Consider the following 25,749-nt stretch of genomic DNA (forward strand, 5'->3'; position numbering starts at 1 on the left):
CAAATGTGTGAACACAATAACACAAGCAGTACGTACCTAAAACACAAATAAAAGTCAGCCATCTATGTATGGTCCCTGAACATTGTTTTTCAGAAATCCCCAACAGATGATAACATCTAACAAATATCCTTTTATCTTCTCAGTACTTGAAATGCAAAATTTTAGCACTTCTTTAAGTTAAAAACTATGATCCTTCCTACCATATACAAGTACCCCTGAAACACATACTTTTTAATAGAATATTGGCTCGCTCTACTTGTTCTCATTTACAGTAATGATTTTGATCACCTGCCTCTCCTGACATAACTGGCCCCATGATCCAGGAGATCTTTTTATTTTACATCATCTTCCAGAGTTTCAAATGGAAGATTTTTATAAGTTAAAGAGAGAGCATCTTTTGTGAAAGAATGTAGGGTCTCTTTTGTTGCCACCTACTCATCAAGTTTGTCATCCAAAGCTACATCATAGCAGAAGGTTCCAGTGATTGCAGGAACTTCTGGAGCTCTGACCAAACTGCCCATATAGTCATCTTTGAATGCCTTATCGCAGCCCATCATCATAGCACGAGAACACCAAGCCTTATTAACTTCCCCTGGATCACAATCTCTGAAAGTAAGAAATTTAGTTTCGTAAGACTTGGTCAAGGGCTTATACATATCCTACATCTGTCTGTTTACAAGAGCCAGAATGGACTTCCTGTTATATCAATGGCATAAATGCGTGGCAAAACTATAAGGAGTTGAAATGTTTTTATTTTTTGTGAAATGAGTGCCAGGGTCAGTTTTCCCAATGTATTTATCAATCTTCTCATGGCAGGGAGAACGTGATAACTGCCTGTTTTTTTCTCATTATTAAAGACATTGTGCATTTCTATCAGTTTGGTCGGTGACAGTTGAGAAGCTAGTAATGTTGCTATAGATCCCAGCAAGACCCTCTACTGTGGCAGGCTGCCAGTGCCCAGTCTCCAGAACCTCATAGCCATTGCCTCTATCACAGCCATAGAAACCTATGCTCACAGGTCCTCCACTACCTCCCTGCCCACAAAACTTTCTCTGCTTCAACAGTCACCACCCTCTACCCTATGGCCCTAATCAGAAATCAGATGACTTACTCCAGACATGACTTTCTCTCTGTTGTCCAGCACCAATGGTTTGCCAAGCCCTCAAATGTCCACTGTCAGAATAATTCCCATGAGCTTCAGCTCCCCTCCAATCATATTCCCACCACTTTTCCCACTTGTGTTACTGTAGGTACCTCCTACCAGTTTTTTCTATGTCCAATCCATCCATCTTATATCCCATACTCCATAATGTTCTGGAATATTCTTTCTACCATTGAAATAAAATACTGTCATTCCAATGATTACAATAATTCATTTAAAATAAAATTCTGTTTTTTTATTTAATCTGACATTGTTCTCATTTACTTCTTTAACTTCAACTTGCCTTTAGGCATTGCCAAACCACTTGTTATTCTGTGAATGTATGCTGCTCCCTCATGAGTATTTAAATTCCTTGTTAGAACTCTCCTGTAGGGACTAAGAACAGGGTCCCTGGAGGTACTCTGCCTGGATTTAAATTCTGGCTCTTGTGCCTGCTGTTGACCTTGGGCAATTCTCTTAACATTTTTGTGCTTTCCTTGTCAAATTGGGATAGTCATAATGCTTACTCAGGGGATAGTTATAAGAATAGAAAAATAATACTTGTGCTTGGAACAGTAACCGACACAAGCACTGTGTAAATGTCTGTTAAATAAAGATTTTTCATTTTGCCTGTTATATTGCTTAACTTGCACAGCCTGCCTGACTTTGAGATCTCTCCACAAGCATTTCTTTTGGAACAGACTGAGATGCCTGCCTCTACTTCTTTATCTTTGCCCTATCACTGTTACAGTGTTGACATGTCCATATTTATGACTCCCCAAACAGTGTCTGAGAAGAGAGGCTGTTTCTCCTTTTCCCATCCTCAGCATTTAGCACAAACTCTAAGCAGTACCCCACTAGCTGTGGCCTGCCATTATCTGTTTTGTAGATGAATAACATTTTATGTCTGGAAGTTTTGCTTAGTCTTTTTCATCACTTGTTCTTCTTGAGTGCACTATATTTTAGAGATCCTAATTAAAAAATATATATTTGAAAGGCCAAGCCTCACAGTACAATAAATTACAAAGATGTAATCTGATTTTAAAAAGAGACTGAGTCAAAATCCAATTTTATCTGGCATTCTACCTTGTTGTTTTCACGTAGAAAATAAGTAGCACATACCACAAAATAAAGTGAAAATTTACAACCAACCAGCCATATATACTGAGATTGTGTGTTGTAGGAATCAGAGCTAAACACAATGAGAAAACATAAAAGAAAAAAAGAAAGACATAGACACTACTTTAAAAGATGGTTAGGATTCTGTGGGTTGCAGAGCACACATCTACAAGATTATTTAAGAGGGAAGGGGAAAGTCAAGGGACATATAGCAAGGACTCATGGACAAAACCAAAGGGGAAGAGCTGAGGGAGGGAAGGAGAGAGGGGCCAAGGGAAAGTGGTGGGGGGGAGGCAGAGACAAATGTATTTGAAAAAATAAAGATCTGTAACAGGCTGTCATTCAGAAAATAAGCAAATTAAAACAAGGTAGTGTCCAGAGGTATAGAGCCCATAAACGGAATTAATCACTAGGAGAGAAGATTTGAGTTCAACAATGAAATATTTTAGGAAGATAAAAGTTTTAATTTATGTTATAAAAACAAAGACAATTGTAAAAAGATTTGAATAGAGAAGGATAAAACAGCTAAGGGAGATGAATGGCACATTCAAAGTTATGAAAGTGAAAAGAGGACAAATGAACTGAAAAAGAAAAGCTTTTTGAAGGATGTAAAGCAATTAGAAAATTCTCTCCCTGTATATCACAAAAAGGAATTAGTGAATGTGCTACAGAGTGTTTTACCACACAAGCATTCAAGTAAAGATGAGTGAGGTAAAATCATTTTGTAAATAAAGATATAAAAATATATCTATTTTTATAATGCTAGTAGTGTTACTATAAAGTGTATAATAATAATAATTAATAATTATTATTAATTATTATTATTGATGATAATGATGAAGACTACCATTATGTTAATAGGCTAGGGAAGCAAGATATAAAGACCAATAAAGATGTTACCTAGATAGCATTATTTATATACTTGAAAAACTGAACACCTAGGTGTTTAGCATTAACTATACCAATGAATATGTTATTTGTTTCCTGATAAAAAGAGCTTCAAAGGCAAATAAACAATTTCTCATCTTTTGGTCTCCAAGTCACTCTTACACAAGAGAAATTTGATGAGTTAAGAGTAAATGCATAAGACACATGTGGATTACATTTTCTTTTAAAATACACAAGTATTTACAAATTAAGGAGAAGAAAACATGTTTGACACAGTGTATTTTTATGAAGCCAAATCATAAAGAATAGAGACAGTTTCAGATTGTAGTATGACCTTCAACATTGTTGTGTTTGTCTATTAAATTAATCTAAAAATAAAAACTACTTTTAACTGGGAAAACTGAAACAGTAAAGCCTACACCAAAGTATGGATTTATATGAACAATATCTTAAGGGTTTCATTGAGTTTCTTTCTTTTCTTTTTCTTTTTTTAATAATCTCCTCTTCAGAGATGTTCAGACAAATGCCCATTGTATGTGTCATACTCCATGTCTATTCCATTATTTCTTCATAATGTCTCTGGTTCATGTAGTAGAGGAGATAATATTTGAGTAAGTGTAAGAAAAATGTCAGAGCTGTACCCTTTAATTGATTCAGAATTATTCTTGAGTCATTTTTTAACACTTTGGGCCCATACTTTAATCTCTGCTGATATATTTGCTGGAAAGACACTTTCTAAGGTAACATTGTGTTCCTGTAAATAAACCTGAATTGTTGTGAAACTTGAATAGCTGGGTTATTTTAAGATTTCCTGGTGGTTAAGTCAAGCGATGGAACTCACACGATGATAGGTGTCCATCCTGACAGCCTGCAACAGCAGGTAAAAAAGAATCAAGAAGTGAGAATGCAAAAATTGGTGTCTTTACTTTTGTTTTTTGCATCTGGCTAACTTGGGCCCTCTGGTCAAGCATGCCACTTCAGTGATTTGGGGTCATTGCTTTGTTCCTTTTGAACCAGAGTTATTATAATGAGCATTGTTTTATTTCTTAAATGTTCCCAGTTATTGTGCATTGCCATCATCTCTCTCTTTCCTTTTATACCAACCACGAAGCCCTGTCAATTAATTTTGTACCTCTTCTCAAAACCATACTTACTTTTCTCTTCCCACTGCCAGTTTACAAAAACAGGTCCTTATCTCTTGGCCACTGAACTGCAGTTTTAAAAAGGAAAAAATTAGGCTCTTCTACTTCAAATGTGCCTCCGTGGCCTGGTGGCAGCAGCTTAACATTTCTGAAGCAGATTTTTTTTTTGTACTACTGTTTTACTTAATATTTTTCAATGACTCCCTATTGGTCAAAAGCAAAAATCTTAAACCAGAGTCCTAGAAAGCACTATTTACTCAATAAATATTTGTTTAATGAATGAATTTATTTTTCTTGTTTACAGCCCTCTAAAACCTACCTTACCCCAAACTACTTCCACTACGTTTCAAAGCACACAAACTCTCTTTGGTAGGCAAAATGACTCTCCAAAAGTGTCTATCCTCTAATTGTTGGGAATTATTAATATATTATAATACATGGCAAAGACTTTGCAGATGTAATTAAGGTGACAGACTTTTAAAAAGGGAGAGTAGCCTGGATGAGTTTGGAAGCAGATTCCCCCCGCGGTGTCCTGATGAGAACCCCGTCAGCCAGCATCTTTCCCTAAGCCTGAGGGAAAAGGTGAAATCCGGAGCAGAGAAACCCACTGATTCTATAGCAATATATGTGCGCTGTTTTAAGCTAAGATTTTGGTAATTTGCTACAGAAGCTACACAAAACTAATACATTCTCTAGTGCACTATTGGTGGGAATTCAGCCTGGTGCAACCACTCTAGAAAATGGTAGGCAGTTTCCTTACAAAATTAAAAATGGAACTGCCTTTTGAGCCAGTGATTCCACTTCTGAGAATATATCCAAAGAGTCCCAAAACACCAGTTCCAAAAAATATATGCACTTTTATGTTCATTTACAATAGCCAAGATCTGGAAGCAGCTTAAGTGCCCATCAGTAGATGAGTGGGTATAAAAGCCGTAGTACATTTACACAATGGAATACTGCCTAGCAGTAAAACAGAAGGAATTCCTGCCTTTTGTGACAGCATGGATGGACCTAGAGACTCTTATGCCAAATGAAATAAACCAGTCTGTGAAAGACAAATACCATATGATCTTACTTATAACTGGAATCTAAACAACAAAATAAAGGGCAAAGTAGAATCAGAGGCATCGGAACAAGGAACAGACTGATAGCTGTAAGAGGAGAGAGAGGAGGGCAGAACTGGAGGGAGGAGGGAAAGAAGGGGAAGGGGTTAGACAAAGAACATATATGCATCATCCATGGACATGGACAATGGTGCAGGGATTGACCGTGGGACGGGGGTGCTTTGGGGAGGGAGGTAAAGGGGGGAAAATTGGGACAATTGTAATAACATAAACAATAAAACAATTTAAAAACTAATACACACTCATGTACATCATCCTTGAGCTGTGCGCATGTGTGCCATTTCCCCGTTACCTCTCACTGCACACTATTTACCTATGACGATAATACACTTTCTATATCACCTCCCAAACCAACTCTAATTCAAAGAAACATCTTTTTTAAAAAATTGTAATGGGTCACTAAAAGCAAAATATTTTAATTAATTAAGATTTGAAAAAAAGAACATACTTAGGAAAATCTCTTTGGTTTCACCAAAAAGATCAATATAGCTTTTAGTTAACTTCCTGCAATGTAAAAGATAGACTTGATTTATGACCATAGACACTATTTTAAAAAAAGCACAACATTTTAAACCAGTGCTTAACAAACCTAAATATGCATGTATAGCACCTGGGGATTATGTTAAAATACAGATTCTGATTCAGTAAATCTAAGGTGGGACTGAAAATTCTACATTTTTAGTGAGCTTTCTTTGCATTTTTTCATTTACTTGCTGGGTGACCGTAAATAAGATCATAGGAATAAGGGAAATGCTTCTTTTTGTGCCCTATGCCACATCCCCTTGGCCCACTCGAATCCAAAGTGCATTTGTCATAAATACAGCTTAGCACACTCATCACATTCCACACAAAACAGCAACTACATTTCTCTGCTGCTCTGTTACAGCAACTCAGGCAATACCAGCAAAGCAGCCTATAAATACAGAGTTAATGCCCAAGGGCCAGTCTATCAATCAGTGGAGCTCAGGACTTGGTGACGAAAGTCCCAGGCTCTGGATCTCCATTCAGATGTACATTCAATGCAGCTCTTTACTGAGAGTGAGGCCCACAGCGGGGTTGAGTTCCAGTTGTTTTCAGTGGGAATAAACACTTTTCCCTTTCCAGTAGTCACTTCACCCTTCCTTTCACTTCTGCTTCCAGGGATAACTTTCCAAAGAAATTCTCTTTTCCTAAGTCCTATATGAAGCTCCATTTCTGGTGTCCCAACCACTTATAGTCTCACCTGTCTTAGAATGGAAAGGAAAAGCAATTGCTTATGGAGTGGATCTAATGCTTGAACTGGGTGGGGGCAATGGTGATCTTAAAGATCATGGAATTACCTGACTTTTTTTTATTTGCACTGGAAACCTCAGAGAAAAAGAATGAAAGACTGAAGTCAGCCCCCTATCAACTCGGGGAACACGGGGAAAGTCAGAGGTCTCCATGGTCATTTTTAAGGAGCTTTAATTTCTGAAGCTGGGGGTAGACTTTGCTGAAATTCAAACCCAGGATTTAAAAGGAACGGTAGCAAAATGAAAAAGGAGATGCAACGTTAGGCTTTAGTGGGTCTTCTATGCTAAAATTATGGCAAAAATACAAAATAAGTAGGAGCTTGAGATCGGGGATGGCAATACTTGGTGCACCAAGAAGACATGCATTGGCAAGGAAGACTTAGCATCTTTGAGAAGCTCTGTGAGGCTTTCCTCAGTAGCACAGAATTAACAGGAGGAGAGATGCCATGTAAGAGGCTCCTAATGTTAAAGATGACACTCTTCTAGAATAGCAAAAATCAGGTGGTGGCACCTAGCCATCTGAAACATAGTAAACGTAACTACCGTAAAGCACAGCAATACTACTATGGGATAAAAGGAGTCCATCACCTACAGGGTTCTGTGATAATGGCTAGGAGACTACAGTATATCTAGAAATAAAATTAATGAGTAGCCAACAAGAATGTTGCTTAATATGTATAAAGTGAAAAAACTCAAGAGTTAGTGGGCTAAGGCTTCCATAAATCTCTGGAATGAAAATTACTATTCCTTGCACAGTTTCCAGACCTGGGTTAGCTTCAGACACCAGGACCTAGTGACTAAAAAGAAACTAGTTCTCTTAAGTAAAGACCTGTCAAGCCACTAAAAGCATATACTAAATGTTACACCAATCTCTCTTTGCAAGGACCTTGTACCACAATTACTGCTTATTGATGAATGGGAATATCCAAGATCTTTCAAGCGGTGTTGAAAACTGAGACTTACCTGATAATAAAATGAAAGTGACCTTTATCCTTGGTATATTATTGCAAGGCAGTAAATAAATTTCTGTCCAAAAGCTACCTTGTAATGGATCTAATCTCTCCATGGACTCATCCTGGCCATTTTCCAAGATCCTAAGTTTTAATTCAAATCATAAATATTTGGAATCTGGTAGAATCCTCACATTAGACTTCTGATCTGCAGAATAAGCATATTAAAGTGAAATATCAGGAGCAAACCTGAGGCTACCCAACCCTTACCCATTCAAGGTAGTGAGTCAGAAACCATGCTACCTCCAAGGTGGGCATGTGTAATCACAAGATCATAGATAATCAGAGTATGTAAAAATGACTTCTTTAAGGTTTAGCCAAGGTGCTAGTGTGGGAAAGACACCTTATGTGGTTAGGACATTACCTTCTATAATGCAGTATTCAGTATAATAGCTGCTATATGATGTCTTGTACCCAGTACTACAGTGCACAGGTGTGGGAATCACGTTGAAAGAAGGATTGACCTCTCTCAATATCCTTCCCAAAGACACATTAGAGAGCTTGTGCTCCTCATTCCTGCAGGATTCAAGTTTTTGAACCCCAGAAAGAAAATATTTCTTCTAGGGGACATACTAAGGGTTTCTCCAAATGTAAAGCTTCATCTCTTGCCTAGTTATTTTAGGTTCTTCATGCCTATCTTCAAGCAACCATGATTGTCCTGAGTTTCTATGGTCACTGTCATGTAATGGATACTTGGATAAGTGTGTCAGCCACTAAAGGGGACCACTGAAACATCTCCTGCTGTTTCTATGCTCACGAAAATAACAAGAAAAGTCATTTGCAGCAATATTTGCCTGATAAGGACCAGAGCAATCAAAGATTTAGACGCTTAAGGAATGAAGGTCTGTGTATCTTTTTCAGACAAGCAGTGTATACACCAACTAGAGAGCCAGCCAGATGTGAGGCGATTCTAGAATTGGTGGGAGAGAAAGGAGATGGATATCATTTACAGCCTTGGGAGCAGGAACTGCAGCTTGCTCTACCAAACTTGTTTTAAATTCTTGTTTTCTCAAGTGGCTGTGGCTAACCTCAACTTTGAAGAGTTAAGAACAAGTTGAACTTCATGTGGGACAGTAACATTTCTGAGCCTGAAAGGGGAGGCTGCAGTAGACAATACAGGACTCTGTGTTCAGCCCCCTAACTAACCTACAATCTCGGCTGCACTTGTGGAGAGCTCCCATGCGCTCCGGCAGCACCCCACCTCAGGCACCTGCTTCTCCGCTTTTCTGCTTTAGAGATTCTGTGGAAGTTATGAGACGCTCGCTTACTGCACACAAGGAAGGCAGCTTGGAAGTGTGTAATGATTAATACCCTTAGGGTACAACTCTCAACAACAAAGGACAAGAATTACAGTAGACACTCCAGGTTCAGAGAAACAATTCTGAAGGTCCCCAACAGGACTAAGTCCCAGTGCCCGCAATGGTAATCCACACTTCACTGGTACCTCTTCCTTCCGTGGAATGCCATCTCACACAACTCACTCTATCACATTGTCTGTCTACTCTCATTACTTCTACAATAGCTGTATTAACAAACATGAAGTGTGTCTAGGTTCCTTCTTCTCAGGAATACAGGAAGCTGGATAAAACCCTAAAAGAAATGCTATACAGCTTTGCTATACAACACAGTTTTTCCAGTAGCACCTACCTGAATGCAATGCTTTTAAATGTATAAATCTAGCATAGCCAGACATGGAGTAAAACTTTTGTGTGAGATTAAGGTAGTTAGAGCTTAAACTTTGAAAATTATAATATTCCAGATTCAAGGTGACTCCTAATAGATTCCATTTAAAACATAACCACTTATCTCAAGAAAATGAACCTGAATAAAATTATAAGTAGGTAAGAGTATGAGTAGGCATGTTATGGTTAATTAATATGAAAGAGTCATTTTATCCGATGAGATATGCCTAGTGAATAAATATGAATAGTTAGAATCTTTTATGAAACTTCTAAAGAAATTATTTCTTTATGTATTATTTCTGCATATATTAGATTCAAAGACACCAAGAGAAATGCTGGGATCACAGAATGTTAAACAGGAAGGATTTTAGAGAGTGCCCAATTCCATATTTTGCCTTTCCATCTTTCTTCTTGCCCAGAGAAAGTTATGTAGCATTAAGGTTAAACATAGACTCTGGAGTCAAATAACTTTGGTTCTTGGCTATGACCACATTAGCGAACTTCTCCACATCTCAGTTTCTCAGCTGTGCAATGGAAATGATAATAGGAGTATCTAAATATAAGGCTATGGGAGATTTGACTGCCTTAATACATAGAAGACCTTAGAATAGTTTGCTACACACTAAGAGCACAGTAAGTTTTATAATCTTTTATTTTCTTCTTCAACTATTTATTGAGCACCTAATGTATGCAATCATTGACCAAATACTGAAAATATAGAGAGACTGTCATGGACTCTGCCTTCAGGATGCTGAAAAATTAAGAGTAAATGAACACAAGATTGCAGAAGACACCACAAGTGTGAATGAACAGATTGCCATGGAGCAGTCTTTACAGGTAAGATGACATTTTAACTATCTCTTGAAGAAAGTAAGAGCTCTCTGGAAAGTTGTTGGCTACTGCTGCTGCTGCTGCTGCTAATAAATAGGAATAAGTAATACAATCTGTATTTAGTGACTGGCACATTACTGGACTCTTACAATAAGCCAAATGAATAGTAGTATCAATATGCTTTATTCTGTTTAATCCTCAGGAGGCTTCTATGAGTTCAGTTTTATTTTTATCTCTAGACTTGAATTTAGGAAACTGAGACCAAGAGAGATTATGACATTTTCTCAAAGTTACATGGAGAGTAAATGGCAAAGTTGCAAAGTGAGCAGTTTAAGCAATGAGACAAACAGTGGAGAGCACACTTAAGTGTGAAAAACAAGGCATGACACTGAATGAGAAAAATTAATAGTGGCTTGAGCACTGAATGCTCAAAGTGTTAAAGATGATGGCAGATGATGAAGAATCTTCAATATTTTGCTAAAAGCTTGAAAGTAACACAGAAGAACCCAGTAGGAAAGGAGAAGCCTGTGGAAGTTTCTGAGGGGAGAAACAAGAGTAATTGCTTCCACTAACAAGAAGTTTATATCCATCCATTGTCTTACTTAATTCTGCCAACAGCCTGTGACCTACATAGTAGTGTATTTTTGACACCAAAAAAGTAAGCTTATATTTAATTCTGTAGTTGGTGCACTTGAAACATAGCTTAATTGGAAAAGAAGGTAAGAGAAAGGAAATGAGGAAATCAAGAGTGACTGTGGTTTCTGGGATAAGCCACTGAGTGGGAAATGATAACACTAAGGGAGATTTACAGGAAAGTTTTATGGGTAGAGGAGAACAGAAGGAATCCCAGTTTTGCATAAAGACTTTGCACTGATTATTGGACTTCCTAGTAGAAGTTTAATATTTATTTATTTATTTATTTATTTATTTATTTATTTATTTTTAGAGAGAGGGGAAAGAGAGGGAGAGAAACATCAATATGTGGTTGCCTCTTGCACACCCTCTACTGGGGACCTGGCCCACAGCCCAGGCATGTGCTCTGACTGGGAATCAAACCAGCAACCCTTTGGTTGTCAGGCCGGCACTCAATCCACTGAACCACACCAGCCAGGGTCAGACTTCCTAGTAGAAGTTTTAGATGGGCAGTTGAAATATGCATCTGACTTCAGAAGAGAAGTTAAATAAGAATGGCAATGCAGATTATGATTTAAAGGTATTAATGCACTTTACTCTTTTTCTTTTCTGCATAGATAACCATCAAACTCAATGATCTGAGGTCCAGGGCCATAGACATCAATGGGGCATGAGAAGATTAAAGTGTTTTGGAAGAAATGCAAAGAGAAATAATAGGAAAATAATTAGCATATTGGTAATATTTTATAAAAGAGAAGTCTTAATTTTCAACATAAAAAAACTAAAAACTGCTTTGATTTCTTTAGTTTTTATTTACTATATAAAGGGCTAAACTAGGTGTTTTCTAATGGAGAAAGAAACCATGATAACTTGAGGTTACCTACAGGAAGGATGATGGCACTGTGACAAGTGAAATAACACTTCACCCTGACTGTGAAGGCAGGTCAGAAAATGGATAGAGAAGGGGAGAGAGGAAGACTGACTTCTATCTCAGTGTTCCCTCTCTGAATTGGATCTGGAAGTGAGGAAAATCTGTTAGGAGAATTTGAAAAAAGTACCAGTTCCAAGGACTGTGACTCACTCCTTCAACTGAGATCATTTGGGCCGAACTACTCTGCTCTGTAAACTGTGTTCACATGAGATAGCCCAGTTAGTAAAGAAGGTGGAGAAGCAGAGTAAGAGAATCGTGGCGGACACTCTCGGTTCTATAATGGGGAGACCAGGTTGGAAGTCACCAGGTCTGTGGGCAGCCTTGCTGTGGTCAGATACGGTGCACTGTTGTCAAGGCCAAGAAGATACGTGGCCAAGAATCATACGTGTTAGCCTTCTGAGACTGGGAGCAAGATGAACAACCAGGTGGGAGATGGCTGTGCTCCTAGAAGAACTGTAACTTCCATAAGTTCAGAATATAAAACTTTAATTTCAGAGGCACGTAAGAGACCCAACCACAAAGTGGGCAAGACTAACAGAGAATATATCAGTTAGTATATACACAGGAAACAGAGGGAGGTCAGCGGAGGCCGATCTAAATTAAAACAAAGCTAAGAGCCACCGTTAAGGTATATGAACTCCATCTTCTACCCCTGTTCCCAAAACTCAACTTCTTAACAAGTGAAGTGGGAGGAGGAGAAAAGCTGACCCCAGTTTCTATTTATTGTTCCTATTTTTCACTCCGATTTTTGTTTTCCACTTTTATTGCCTCTTGTGGTATTAAGTGAGCATTTTGTATTATTCCATTTATTCTTTCTCTCTTTTCTTAGCATATAAATTGCACTTAAAAAAAAACTTTTTAAAAATGTTACCTTAGATTTTGCAATATACATTTACAACTAGTACAAGTCCACTTTCAAAGTATCATACCACTTCATGGGCAGCATGACTACCTGAAAATAACAATATAATCCTAATCTCTTTCTCCCATCCTTTGCATTATTGCTGCCTTTCATTTCAGTTATACACATGCATGCATAGTAAAAAAATATGTGATGTATATATAAACATATGATTGAAGCATTGTTGCTATTTACTTGAAAGAAAACTTATCTGTTAGATGAATGAAGAATAAGTAAATAAAAGTTTTTAATTTACGTTCAATTATTCCTTCTTCAATATTCTTTCTTTTCTTATGTAGGTATGAATTTCTGACCTGTATTATTTCCCTTTTCTCAATGGAAGTGTTTGTTGTTTAACATTTCTTGTGAAGCAGGTCTCCTGGCAACAAATTTCCTCAATTTTTGATTGTGTGAGGAAGTATTTATTTCTCATTCACTTTTGAAAGATAATTTCATAGGGTATATAATTCTAGATTAGTGGGGTTGTTTTATTCCTCTCCCAACATTTTAAATATTTCATTCTACTCTTTGCTTGCACTGAATCTGATACTTGCTCTGTCTCTTCAAATTTTGTTATTTTTTTTCCTCTCTCTCTCTTTTTTTTTTTTTTTTTTTTTTTTTTTTTTGCCTTTTGGTATACGGTGCAATTTATCTTGAGAATTGGACATGACATACCGAGTAAAAGGAACTGCTATAAATAGGCCTTCAGTTTGGTGGTGGTGATAGAGGGAAGGGAAATCTTCCATTGTCCTATAATTAGATCTCAGTGTTTTAGTGAACGTGTGCCTCTGGACTGTAAATTTCACAAGTGTTTCTCAGTGTCTTTCTCTCCCCTTTGGTGGGACAGAATGGGAAGTGGGGCTGAAGTTGAGTCCCTTTCCTCCTGCCACTTAGGCTTGGTTAAAACCCCAGCATGTTAGGCTCTAGTTAAGTAAGTGTCCTCTGAGGGCCAGCCTTGGGGTATTCCAAAACAGTTCCATTTCTCATCCTCCTAAGGAAATACTGAGGGAATTTTTCCAGATATTTACTGTGGGACTCTGGTCAAGCCCTGGAGGTAAATTTCACAACATTTTCCCCTCCTCCCTCTATGACAGAGTCCCTCTGGGGTTTTAACTCTCAGATTTGTCCACACTGAGTCTCCAGAAAATTTTCAATTGCAGTTCAGGCTTTCTTATCACAATGTGGTTCCCTTCCATTAGAGGTTTCTACTTGTGAGTTTCAGCTCCTTGTAAACCAAGACTCCCTGCATTTACTTGTTTCTCCAATCTTAGAGGAAGCAGCTTGACCTGTGGTCTTCCCTCTTTTACAGACAGACGCAAGAGGAGTGGCTGATTTTCAGTCTGTTTGGTTTTTTCTTGCTAAGATGAAGTGGCAATTCCCAACCTCCTTAAGCACAGAACTGGAAACAGGATGGGGTGGTAATTTCTGATTTCGAGACGTGCAGAGCCAGAAACTGAAAATCCATCCATGCTCTTTTTCCGTGTGTGATCAGGACTCAGAGAGGGGCTAATATACTTGTGCATGCATGGTTGTGGATAAGAGGGGAAAAAAATGTCACAACAGCAAAGCATTATTCAGGCACTTAAGAATTAGAAATTAGAAAGTAATTTGACAATATTTTTTAATGCAAGAGGACCCTCTTGCTGGGAATTGTCAGGGAGATGCAGGAGAGGACACGCCCTCCCCTGTCGCAGTAGGTCTCTGGCCATCTCTGAGTGTGAGGAGGAAGGAACCCAATGCATTACCCCCAGAGGATAACAGTAGAATTGATGCTGCCCTCACCGTTTATTCCAAAGCTCTCACAGACTAAGTGCTAGATAGAAGGGCTGACAGTACAGGGGGAAAAAAAATACCTTGGATTTTTCTGAGGAGAAATATCTATTTGAAGTACATATGACTCATAAAACCTGATATAAATATAAACATAAAAATTTCTTTGATATGGTTATGACTCAAAGGCATATCATGTTAGCTGTAGCTTCTATGGAGGAACTATCTTACAAAAATCTACACTGGGCACTTAAGATGAAGAATGTGCCAAAAGAATGTGTTTATTTCTTAGAGGGTCAGATAATGGGAGGCTACAGATAGCTAAACGAGAGCAGGCTGTGGTTAGTGTAAATTCAGGTTCTTTCCTTTTGTTCTGAAAAAATATTTCCAGGAACTGCAAATAATGTTGAAACTTCCAAAAGCCTCAACTGAGCCAAAAGTTCGTAATAATGCCTGGACCATTTCAACTGCTACAGGTTTTGCAACTATGCTGTCAGGCGTCCCAGGATGTTCTTTCAAACTCCCTGGGCGGTAAGTGGTAGGAGTGGGTGTAAAAAAGGAACAAGCTGTGAAGGAATTTAGGATTTTCCTTCCTGTTTCTTAAGCAAGCATTCAGTTAACTGCAAAAAGGAAAAAAGAATTTTATTTGAAAATGTGAGCAATCTTCTCATCAGTGCTGGCTTATAAAATTGAGACTTTGGCTACTACGTAGAATCTTAGAAAAGGAGCTACTTCTAAAGACACTCTACAGAGAATCTTAACGCTGGACTGAGGTGAGTATGACCCCGTAAACTAGGAGACTCCAAGATCTTATTGAGGATAGTGAATGGTAACAAACAAACAAACAAAGCAAACAAACAAACCCCCCCCTCAAATTTATGCTTCCAATGGTGCAATATGAAGGCAAAAAGCATATAATAAATGTGTACATTATGATATGGGCTTTTACATGATACCTCATTTAAAGTAATTCTTTAATCTATGTATATGAAATAGAACTTACTGTCCAGCTTAGGGAGCATAAAAAGAAATCTAACTAACGACAGTATAAGATTCAATATTCACTAAAAATCAGAACCTGGATTCAAACCCACTTCTGCCTTGCAAAAGAAAATAAAAATGAAATTCCACTTTCCAACTAATCTGTGCTTCCTGATAGGGCCAAACCTGTATTTTTTGAAAAATATACAACAGAAGAAAAGGCCACATAACAAAGAAATATTAAAGACCAGTACAATTGTGAGAGTGTAGTGTACTTTTTCCAAGATCTTATGTTTTAATATGCATTTATCTTATAACCAAGACCATTTGGGTTTCTTATTATATTATTGGTTTCATGTTGTTCATTTCTTCTTGAATAAGTTTTTCTCAAAACTCATTGATTTCTTATTTTAATTTGATTTGTTTGGTCTCTGCACTGATATTTACCTGTTACCCAGAAATTTCTATTCGGTTCCCTGAATCTGAGTCATTGATTCCCTATTTTTTTCCCCCTCAGATTCCTGCTTTATTTGCCAGAGTACACTTTTATGTACTTCTTTAATGAAGGATTTGCAGGTAAACTATTTGTGTTCTTACATTTCAAACATGTCTTTATTCCTAATATTGATTAATAGTTTGCTCAAGAATCTCAAATTTTAAAACCATTATTCTAGACAGGCATGTTCCATCACTTTCTAACATCCAATGATGCTTATGAGAAAAATGATGCACATCTTAAAATGGATCCTTTGTCAGTAGTTGTTCAGTTTAGCTTTAATTTTGGTTTTGAATCCTCGTAGCAAAATGTCTTTCTAAATTGTGATGTTTCTAGTTGTGTTGTTTTTTTTTTATTAAATATTGTTTTTTACTTAAGAAATTCATTTAATCTTAAAAGCACTGTTTTTGTTTTTCTTTTTTCTTTTTTTTTTCTTTTTGCCTTTAGGAAATTTTTGTATTGATTATTTCCTTCTCTTTTTATTAATTTCCCACTACGGCTGTAACAAATTAACACATACATAGTGGCTTAAACCGACACAAAGTTATTATCTTACATTTCTGGACCTTAGAAGTCTTAAAATCAAGGCGTCTGCAACCCAGTATTTGTTCTGGGTGCTGTAAAGAAGAATCCATTTCCTTCTTGTTTCCAGCTTCTGGAGGCTGCCTGCCTTCCATGACTCATGGCTCCTTCTTTGAATCAGTCAGACTTCAGCTTCTGCCATCACATTCTCAGGCTCTGATATACCTTCCATTATAAAGATCCCTGCAATTGCATCGGACCAACCTAGATAATTGAAGGTAATCCACCCATCTTTAAAACCCTTAATTTAATCACATTTGCAGATTCTCTTTAACCATATACAGTTAAGTATTCACCAGTTCTAAGAATTAAGGCAAAGACATCTGTGAGAGACCCTGTTCCGTCTACCACACCTTCCAGTTTTCTCATTCCACCTTTATGGAATCTGTTTCACAGATGTTGACCTTCCCAGAATGATTAACCGTGTCTCTAATGCTGTTCTCTTACACTTCTGTCTCTTTCTCTTTTTGTGTATGTTCTAGTAATTTTCTAGAGTTTTTCTTCAAGTCCTTTTTTAACATTTTATATTAGTCTTTTTTTTAATACATAACAACTCATATTTATTTTATGAAGTTTTCTTCTATATTGGCTCTAAACTTGGGCCTCATTCATCTGATTTATCTTTTGAATAACTTCACCTGAATTTTATTATTCAGAAATTAACAAAATATTCATCCTGATGATAGATAGCTTCACTTCTCTCAACCTTTTTTTTTTTTGTCATTTGTATTTCTGTATTGACATTTCACTGAATTTTTAGGAAGGAAATAAAATAAATATAGGTGTTCTGTGCCATAGCTTGCTTAACTGAAAGTTCTATAAACCTGAATTTTATTTTAACATTGATTTACAAATAACGAAAGATCTCCTGTGATGGATGGAAGAAACTGTAAGAAAAGCTCCTCTAAGAAGAGAAATAGAGGCAATTAAAAAGGCAGATGAGTAGCAGTAATTGCAACAAAATTAAAGAGAAAACTGTGAGAGAGTCATTCTAGCTGTGAGTGGACAGAAATTTGGAATGTTTGGGGGGAAAAAAACACATTACATTTGAAATGAAAGCTAAACTAACTCAGCACATTAAGAAATAGAGACCCTCTTAATTCTAACTACCAAGTGAGGAATAAATTTAGAGAATGTGTATAAATGGAAACTGTGATGGTCAATAGTTAGGTTTTTACTATGTTGAAATGTTGAAAAATATTTAAGGATATAAATTTTAATCCAAATAAATTGTTTTAAGTGATGCAATAGTTAATGATCTGTGCTAAGCATTCAACAAATTACCACAATGTGATGCATGAATATAACGAGTATTTTTGTCATTAATAAGTATACATAATGCAGTGTTTCTACATTGTAGGTATAGAATTTGTTAGATTGGGGGTGTGGCTCAACCTTCACTCAGTGCTCTATTCCACTTTATAAGAGTCAGTCACTGCAGATAAACTCTGGGCATCTTTACTGACAACATGTAGAACTCCAGCTTGAAGAGGGAATCACTATAGAACAGGATCTCATGTCAGCCATCAGAATGCCAACTGTGCTAAAAACCAAGGATGTGGAGGAATCTATGACTCCCTGAATTGTTTTGGGGCAAGCATGGCTGCCAGCGTCCAGCACACTGATGGCCAAGAACATAACATAGCACCATCCAAACACTCTAAGCATGTATCAAAACTTATCTACACAAAAGTGCTCTCATTCAGGACTAGAGACAATGGATAATAAATGTACTGATTTCCTGTATTTTTCAACTGCTCTCAAAGTTCAGTCATTCTACTCAGGTTACCAACTATAAATTTAGAATCTGCCTCATCTTTGCCCAGTCCTTGCCACACAACTACATATTTGGAATATCTAATGACGTGAGTTGGTTTAACATGGTGGTTATGGGTGTGCCCCTTGGGTCCAGACTGTCTGCACTTGAGTTCTGTTTCCTCTGTTTTCTAGCCCTGTGTGAAAATATGTTGCTTAACCTCTCTATGCCTCTGTTCTCCTTCTGAACAACCAGGATAATAACAGAATATATCTCTTAAGATTATTTTGAGAATTAAGAGGGCTGATATATGTTAAGCTCTCAGGGAACTGGCAAGAGAGGCCATCGTTCATAAATGTAAGTGTTGTTATCTGCAGTTTTTCATCTCTCTTCCTTCCGGAATAAAAAAAAAGAGCTAATAAATAATGTGACAATTTTTTAAATATAAATAACCATCACATTAATAATTGCTTTGTTTTTTGTTTTATTAATCATGAAGATGATTGACATGAATGAAGTACTTCTGTGATGTTCTTGGACAGCCAACAACGTTGCCAACTCATTCCCAACTCAAATGAACCAATAAAGAAAGTCAGACCTTGTTTAGCCCCTTCTGTGTAGCTTCTTTAGTGTGGAAATAGAAATGGACCCCATACCCCAAAAGCATTTATGAAGCCAAGCACATGTTTTCTACTTACAATCTCTTTCTTTTATGTTTAGGTTCTCATCTTCTTTCTGCCTGTATTTTCAATAATGACCTCTGTTCTTACTTTCGAAGTCATAGGGTTAAACTACTTTTTCATTCTTGCTCTGAGAGTCGCATTGCATTCCATTCTCTTCTTGGAAAGGGCCTCTGCCCTTAAGTGAGAGGTGAACATGAATACTACTGAGTCATGATAAATGTTGAAACTTAAGCCCACAGGATTTTATCTTTGAACATATTTTCACCCTAACATCTTGAAAATATTATATGATGCAATAATCTCCACAAGTATTTTTTAAAACTGCTTTTTCATTCCAAATGTACCATTCCAAATGGGACTTCAAGTTATTACCATCATCATCATCCTAGAAACTCCTACTCTGTGTAAAGTGCTTTAAAGATATTGTAAATACTGAGAAGCGTATCACAGGATCTTGTTCACAGAGATGAAGAGTCTATTTGGGGAACTTGTATTAGTACAGAAAGATTACATTCCCAGGCAAGATTAACTATGTGGTTTATAATTGCAGCTGGTAATAAACACTACACAGAGAGTAAAAAATGGCTTTAAAGGATCTTAAAAGATGAATAAGATGGAGACAAGGGAATTGAGTATAACAGAGTCCTCAATAGGTTTACAGTGAGCAAACAGTGTGGAGTCTGGAGGGCATGTGATATGTCTGACACATAATATAAGAGGAGACCCCAAAAAACCCAGAATTATCTTCTGGAGGGTGAGCCCTTTATCGCACAAGTTTCCCGCACTGGGTAAGTGTTCTGGGAACCCATCTGTATCAGCGTACCAGGTAGTATTGTTGTGAGAGGCTGCACTTGGCTTCAGTGAATTTTTCTGAAGAGTCTTTCAACCCATTTGCCCATTTCATGATGAGTGATTTACAAGCTCACCTGACCATACCGCACTGAGTGTTCGGCAATTTTTGACCAAAAATATCATGATCCCCATGACCTTTCCTCCCTATTCACCTTATCTCACCCCAAGTGATTTCTTTTTCTTTCATCTGATGACAAAAGTCCTCAAAAAGAAACATTTTGCCAATGTAGAAGAGGTGAAACAAAAAACAGCAGAAGCACTAAAAGACATCAAAATCAGTGAGTTCAAAAATGGCGTTGAGCAGTGGGAAAGTCTTGATAGGTATATTGCATCAAATGGAGAGTACTTTAAATATGACTGAAGTTTAAACATGTAAGAATGAACACACAATTTTTTTGTAAATAAATTCCAGTTATTTTTTTAGTCCCCCCTCATTGGACTCTTCAGACCCTATGAGAAATTTTAATATGGGATTATTTTCTTCTATCTAGTAAAAGCTTCAAAAGTTCATAATCACAAAAAAGACCTGTACATCAACAAAAACACAATACGCATGATGGCTATTAAATGAATAGTTTTCTGGCTGTAAATAGTTTTTTTTGTATATCTTTTCTCCTCTCCCCTTCCTTTTTAATAGGGACCTAATGTTCTAAGAGTCTATTTGACTTTGGTAAGTTATATGAGACACAAACCAAGAATGCCCTTAATTAGCTTCCATGAAAGAAAGATATGAAAAAATCTAGAATGACTATCACCTGAAGAACCCCAAAATGGAAAAGAACCTGAGTGATGTGCCCAATATGAAATGGGTGCCAGTGTTTCTGGAAGTGCCTGTACTGGGCAGCTAGTTTTGATCTATTCATGGAATAGCCATGCCTCTGGTGTGCTGGACTCTGTTCTTTTTCTTCTTTTCTTCAACGGTTAAAACAAAGCAGGAGAAATTGAGTGATAATCAGAAGAGGAAGATCGTGTCAGTATTGGTATCTGTGGCCTAGGTTGGTTTTCCATTGAATGACTGGAAGTTACAATGTGGCCTGATGACCAAAAAAGACACCTGACTCTTCGAATCGAATTTGCAGTCCGGGCCCAGGGGAGCAGGATTGCGCAACACCAGTCGTCAGTTGGTCAGGTTTGCCAAGACAACCGGCCATGAGAAGGAAACCCCTCTCTCCCAGCTCCTGTTTTTTGTCCCAGGATGTAGCATTGCCTACTGCTAATGAATCATTAGGACCGCCTCAAATGTACCCTGACAGCTGCAGAAGATTTTGGTAACAGCCCTAATTTCACTTTCCCTTCCATCTGTGTGCAGATGGTTTAAATTTGACTCCTCAACAACAGAAAAAGTATCCTACCAAGAAGCAATTACTATGCTTCCCATTAAAAAGATGACAGGATTGTGATTTGCAGAAGTCTTGTAATTGTGGATTATGTTGGGAGTTTGACATTCATTCTGGACATGGAGGTTTTGACATTATTTTGCGTTGGATTGCTAATATTTCATTTAGATTTATTCAAACTGTCAATCATAATGACATAGAAAATAGTCAGAAATGTCAGCCATAATGCTGATAATGCTGAAGGAACTTGGTTCTTTCAAAACTATTAACACTGCTTTTATTTTTATTTTTCAAAACATCTTTCAACTACAACAGGATGATACAACACCAGAATGTTTCTGTTTATTATGGCCATCTGGATTTCCTTTATTAATTATATAATTCTTATTTCTCAAAGTTTTTCTTCTGAGAATTGCAAAACAATTTAAAGGTATTATTTCAATATTCATTATACTATTTTTAATGGTTTAAACAGCACCATTTATTATATCACAGTTTCTGAACATCAGAAATCTGGATGTAGCTTAACTAATAGAGCATTAAATGGAATTCAATGTTCATTATACTTACAGAAGATTATCTCAGTATGAATGACATGACCAAGATAATTTAGGCAAAATAAAAATGTAAACAGAATCTTAGAGTATTTCAAAGAATTACAGAATCTTGGAAATGTTATAGCCTTAAAGTCTCTACTTTGCTAAGTGGTGAGCTCAGGTGCCAGGAGGGTTAGTCATGTCCTCAGTCACACCTTTTCTTTGCCACTGAACTAGAAGGAGGTGACAGTTCTCCTGATGTTGAATTCTGTCCTCTTTCCACATAACTTTTCCTACGATGTCATTTTGATGCCTAAATCCCACATAAGTCATTCTGCTTAAGTCAATTTTTTGTAAGGATTTCATTTCTCTCTAGATAAAAATCTCTGAAACAGAAGGAATTTCATTTTTAATGCATCGAAGCAATGTTTTAGCACTTGCTCTGTGCACAGTGTCATAGAGCTTGCCAGTCAAAGACACAGTCTATTATGTTAAGAAGCATATCATTCTCTTGGTAAATTATTTTGGGGAATCAAGGCTATCTATGCATGTGAAAATATAATTAAGACTATAAGGAAGTATATATCATGAAAACTGAATGACGCGGCAGATATTAGGAGAACACAGGGTTTGTTGTTGTCTTTTTCCAGGTCTCTGGGGATACTTCTGAGGCACACTGAGCTGTGTCCACCAAGAGAACAGCTCCTCTCTGCGAAGAGGAGGGGGGTAAATTAATGTCACCTGCTCATCTTCAGTAACAGTTCTGTTCACTTGGGCTTAATTGTAGATATTTCAAAAACATATTTAAATGTAAAGTGACTTTAGAAAAACATTTGGTGTTAATGTATTTATTCTAATAAACTTTACATTAGAAGTACAACATTTAATATGTGAGGAAAAAGTAATTCTCTAAGTGTTTTTACCAGAACTTTCTGATCTGTGATTGTGAATTTTATGCATCAGCTTAGGTAGGTTACAGTACCGAGAATGTGGTCAAACACTAGCCTAGATGTTGCTGTGAAAGTATTTTTTAGATAAGGTTAACATTCAAGCCAGTAGACTGTTAAATAAAGCAGATTACCTTCATGATGTGGGTGGGCTTCAAACAAGCAGTTGAAATAAATGTTCCTTTCATTCAGCCTCTGAGGTTCGGTCATTGTAATCTCAGCCTAACTCTTCTACCTTATCTTAAACAGGTCTTGAGAGAAAAAAGGCTGTTATTCCTCAAGAAAGAGGAAATTCTACCTGCAGTCTACCTTCGAACTCGAGCTACAACATCAGCTCTTTCCTGGACCTCTACTTGCCAGTTTATGCTACTATTTTTAGACTTGAATGAATGAGTGAATGAATACATACATACATACATGAAACACATGCATGCACCCTATTGTCTCTGTTCCCCTAGAGAACACTGACTAATACTCCATCAATCTACAAATCTAATAAAGTACCATAATCATAGGCTGCTCAAAAAGAGATCCGTCTCAGTGTTTCGACAGAAAGCACAAGAGTGACATGGAGGTCAATAGAGAATTATCACTGTGAGCATTTGACTACTGCCTGAGACTGTGGTGGTTGGAATATTCTCTTGAAGGCAGAAAAATCCTAATACTACTGGAAGAGGCAGGTTAGTCTGTGCACTAGATTCAGAGATAAATTGTACCTTTTCTCCATATTTATTGGCTGTATGTTCGAAGTAAGTCACTTAAGCTCTCTGAATCACAGGCTCATTATTATTAAATTGTAATTAATTTTAAAATTATAAATTATGTATACATATGATAATACCATATATGTCTCTATGCATAGGAAAAGTACTTTAAAGTAATTTAATTACTTTACTGAATTTTTTTAAATGTTTTATTGCTTATGCTATTACAGTTGTCCCATTTTCTCCCTTCACCCCCTCCACCCTGCCTGACCCCCACTTCCATAGTCAGTCCCCATACTGTTGGCCATGTCCATGGGTCTTTCATGTGTGCTTTTTGACTAATCCCTAAACCTTCTTTCAGTCAGTTCCTCACTTCACCCCTCCCCTCCTGGAGCCGTCAGTCTATTCTATGATTTCATGCCTGTGGTTCTATTTTGTTCATTAGTTTATTTTGTTCATTAGGTTTGTCTTATGAGTGAGATCATATGATAATCGCCTTTCATTAACTGCCTTATTTCACTTAGCATAATAATAGTCTCCAGTTCCATCCATGCTAATCGCAAAAGATGGAATCCTTCTTTTTTCTGCTGCATAGTATTCTATGTATAAATGCACGAGTTTTTTAATCCACTCATCTGATGGGCACTTAGGTTGTTTCCAAATCTTGGCTATTATGAATAATGCTGCCATGAACATAGGGGCACATAAATTCTTTTGAATTGGTGTTTTGGGATTCTTAGGGTATATTCTTAGCATTGGAATTGCTGGGTCAAAATGCAGTTCTATTTTTAATTTTTTGAGGAAATTCCATACCATTTTCCACAGTGACTGCACCAGTCTGCATTCCCACCAACAGTGGACTAGGGTTACCATTTCTCCACATCCTCACCAGCACTCGTTTGTTGATTTATTCATGATAGCCATTTTGGCAGGTATAAGTTGATATTTCATTAGGGTTTTAATTTGCATCTCTCTGATGGCTAGTGATGTTGAGCATCTTTTCTTTTCTTTTCTTTTTTTCTTTCTTTCAAATGTGAATAGATATTTGGTTTGGGAATCCTTTGGAGAAGTTATTGTATCATTTCAATTGGATGACTATTGTTGAAGAAATAAGTCTGTGGTTAGCTTATAGGCTTTCGAGTGCAAAGAAGAATTTATAACTTACTGTCTTCTTTTAGCTCAATGATTTACATATGTAAAAGCACTCGATAAATATTTGTTATTGTTGGTTGCTAAGGCAAAGAAAATATTTACCAAGCATTTTCCTGCCCCCTTTTCTTTATGTTCTTGCAGCTGGGTAGAACCATGTGAATAGTCTGAGCCAATTAAATATAAGCAGAAGAAATACATTTGTCAAATTGAATGTGTAAAAAGAAAAAGAAGTAGAATATAAAAAGAGTAATTGTTGTAGATGTTGTAACTTCAGGATGCAAAGCCCTCCTTATTCTGAGCTGTAGAGTGCTAAGTGGAATAGAGGCTCCAGTCAACCTCTGTAGTATGAGTGTGAAACAAATGTTTCTTGTTTTAAGCCTGTGATGTTCAATGATTGTAACCTCAGCCTAACATCCCATTTTATCTAAAACAGTGATATGCCATGCTTATCATTAATAACAACATTCCAAAATAGATTCTTCAAACAATCATTATATTAAGTAAAAGATATAGAAGTATCTAAATAATCTGTGATGAGAAGAAAAAATTATGAAGCAGTTTGAACTAAAAAGAGTGGTCTTTTTTTTTTTCTTTTTAACATTTTGTTTGTACCTTGTTTTTTAAAATTTTACTCAAGAAGTGTATGTACATTTTATTTCAGGTAAAACTCATGCTAATACTCTTTATAGTAGGTTTAATTAATTTCAAGGAAACTACCATATATTAAATGGGCTTGATATTTTTAGTTATAAGACCTTTTATAGTACAAATTTATAAATTTAGTTTCTGAAAGTTAAATATCATTTCCACTGTTACTCAGACATCATTGCAGAATTGGGATTCTGTCAGAATCTGAATACCAGACCTTTTTTAAAAATATACAATCTTTATTCTTTTTTTCCATTACCATTTAGTCCCCTCCAGTATTTTTTAATTACCAGAATTTTAGATATTGAAATGGCTCTAGAGTTGAATTTGGACAACAAAGTAGTTTCAATCATCTCTGATGAAATTTAGAAGTTTCTCAACTTCCCGCCAAGATGGAAGCATAGGTAGATACACTTCGCCTCCTCATAAAACCAAAAGAAAGACAACAAATTTAAAAACAAAAATCAACCAGAACTGCCAGAAAATCAAACTGCATGGAAGTCTGACAACCAAGGAGTTAAAGAAGAAATATTCATCCAGACCAGTAAGAGGGGCAGAGATGGGGAGGATGTGTGTCAAGGCAGCAGCTAGGGGATCTGGTGGTCCCACATTCATGTGGGGATAAACTGGGA

The 25,749-nt window shown here is 36.8% G+C and overlaps 1 pseudogene; it reads right to left on the reverse strand.

The window, feature by feature from the left end:
- Window positions 1–332: 332 nt before the first annotated feature.
- LOC129079842 (39S ribosomal protein L39, mitochondrial-like) overlaps window positions 333–25,749 on the reverse strand; it is a 35,009-nt pseudogene continuing 9,592 nt past the window's right edge.

Source organism: Pteronotus mesoamericanus, unplaced genomic scaffold, assembly GCF_021234165.1.
Source record: "Pteronotus mesoamericanus isolate MK-2021 breed Mesoamerican mustached bat unplaced genomic scaffold, CSHL_Meso_final contig_82, whole genome shotgun sequence".
NCBI classification, from domain to species: Eukaryota; Metazoa; Chordata; class Mammalia; order Chiroptera; family Mormoopidae; genus Pteronotus; species Pteronotus mesoamericanus.